At 53.4% G+C, this 2,499-nt stretch overlaps 1 pseudogene; it reads left to right on the forward strand.

The window, feature by feature from the left end:
- The first annotated feature begins 1,267 nt into the window (after nt 1–1,267).
- On the forward strand, nt 1,268–2,267 carry LOC457348 (small ribosomal subunit protein uS2-like; annotated as a pseudogene).
- Nucleotides 2,268–2,499: the final 232 nt, after the last annotated feature.

Here is a 2,499-nt window from a genome sequence, read left to right on the forward strand (position 1 = left end):
CACTTTAGCCTGGGTGATAGAGCAAAACTCTGTGTCAAAAGAAAAAAAAAAGGGAATACAATTAATTGGCATGGGTGAACAAGGTCAGGTCCAGGGACTCTGGCACCTTGCTGCTTAAGAAATGTCTTCCCTTAGTGAGGAGCACCTCTGCCTGGCCGCCAACTATCTGGGAAGTGATGAGGGCCTCTGCCCGGCCGCCGCACCGTCTGGGATGTGAGGAGCGCCTCTGCCTGGCTGCCGCCCCATCTGGGAAGTGAGGAGCGCCTCTGCCCAGGTCCCCACAGTCCGGGAAGTAAGGAGCGCCTCTGCCCAGCCGCCAACTGTCTGGGAAGTGAGGATCACCTTTGCCTGGCTCCTGCCCCATCTGGGAAGTGAGGAGCGCCTCTGCTTGGCCGCCAACTGTCTGGGAAGTGAGGAGTGCCTCTGCCTGGCCGCCAACCGTCTGGGAAGTGAGGAGTGGCTTTGCCTGGCTGCCCTCCCATCCAGGGAAGTGAGGAGTGCCTTTGCCTGGCCACCAACCGTCTGAGAAGTGAGGAGCGCCTCTGCTTGGCCGCCAACTGTCTGGGAAGTGAGGAGTGCCTCTGCCTGGCCGCCAACCGTCTGGGAAGTGAGGAGTGGCTTTGCCTGGCTGCCCTCCCATCCAGGGAAGTGAGGAGTGCCTTTGCCTGGCCACCAACCGTCTGAAAAGTGAGGAGCACCTCTGCCCGGCCGCCAACCATCTGGGAAGTAAGGAGCGTCTCTGCCCAGCTGCCAACTGTCTGGGAAGTGAGGAGGGCCTCTGCCTGGCTGCCAACCATCCAGGAAGTGAGGAGCGCCTCTGCTCGGCTGCCAACCGTCTGGGAAGTGAGGAGCGCCTTTGCCTGGCTGCTGCCCCATCTGGGAAGTGAGGAGCGCCTCCGCTTGGCCGCCAACCGTCCGGGAAGTGAGGAGCGCCTCTGCCGGGCTTCTGCCCCATCTGGCAAGTGAAGAGCACCACTGCCCGGCCGCCCCACCGTCTGGGAAGTGAGGAGCGCCTCTGCCCAGCCTCTGTGAAACTTTCCAAGTGTGAAGTGACAGCCTTGTGTGTGATCTTTTCTGTCTTCCCCAAGTTTGCATTTTTGACATTAAAGTTTACTTTTTAATTAAAAAAAGAAATTTTTAAAAAAAAGAGATGTCTTCTCTTTCAGAATGTGCCTTGCACACGTGCTCTTCTGAATGCCTGGCTATTTGGTGAAGTTGCCTGGCCTGCTGATTCCTAGTCTATGAAAGTGGTGAAACTGCTTTTTCCGCGCTACCTACAGAGGGGTCCATACCGCGTTGTTCTGGATTCCCGTCGTAACTTAAAGGGAAATTTTCACAATGTCCAGAGCCCTTGATGTCCTGCAAATGAAGGAGGAGGATGTCCTTAAGTTCCTTGCAGCAGGAACCCACTTAGGTGGCACTAATCTTGACTTCCAGATGGAACAGTACATCTATAAAAGGAAAAGTGATGGCATCTACATCATAAATCTGAAGAGGACCTGAGAGAAGCTTCTGCTGGCAGCTCGTGCCATTGTTGCCATTGAAAACCCTGCTGATGTTAGTGTTATATCCTCCAGGAATACTGGCCAGAGGGCCATGCTGAAGTTTGCTGCTGCCACTGGAGCCACTCCAATTGCTGGCCACTTCACTCCTGGAACCTTCACTAACCGGATCCAGGCAGCCTTCCGGGAGCCACGGCTTCTTATGGTTACTGACCCCAGGGCTGACCACCAGCCTCTCACGGAGGTATCTTATGTTAACTTACCTACCATTGCGCTGTGTAACACAGATTCTCCTCTGCGCTATGTGGACATTGCCATCCCATGCAACAATAAGGGAGCTCACTCAGTGGGTTTGATGTGGTGGATGCTGGCTCGGGAAGTTCTGCGCATGCGTGGCACCATTTCCCGTGAACACCCATGGGAGGTCATGCCTGATCTCTGCTTCTACAGAGATCCTGAAGAGACTGAAAAAGAAGAGCAGGCTGCTGCTGAAGAGGCAGTGACCAAGGAGGAATTTCAGGGTGAATGGACTGCTCCAGCTCCTGAGTTCACTGCTACTCAGCCTGAGGTTGCAGACTGGTCTGAAGGTCTGCAGGTGCCCTCTGTGTCTATTCAGTAGTTCCCTACTGAAGACTGGAGCGCTCAGCCTGCCACGGAAGACTGGTCTGCAGCTCCCACTGCTCAGGCCACTGAATGGGTAGGAGCAACCACTGAATGGTCTTAAGCTGTTCTTGCATGGGCTCTTAAGCAACATGGAAAAATGGTTGATGGAAAATAAATAAACATCAGTTTCTAAAAAAGAAAGAAAGAAAGAAAGTGGTGAAACTGTTTAGTGAACAGCCTTTGGCCAAGAAGAAGACTTATGACTGGTATCCAGATTACAATACTTATTTTGTACTCATGGGGACATTCTTATGCCTTGGCCTCTACAGAGATGAGCATCAAGATTTTAAGGATGAGCCAGGCACGGTGGCTCATGCCTGTAATCCTAGCACTT

This window comes from Pan troglodytes, chromosome 1 (genome assembly GCF_028858775.2).
Source record: "Pan troglodytes isolate AG18354 chromosome 1, NHGRI_mPanTro3-v2.0_pri, whole genome shotgun sequence".
In the NCBI taxonomy this organism is placed as follows: Eukaryota; Metazoa; Chordata; class Mammalia; order Primates; family Hominidae; genus Pan; species Pan troglodytes.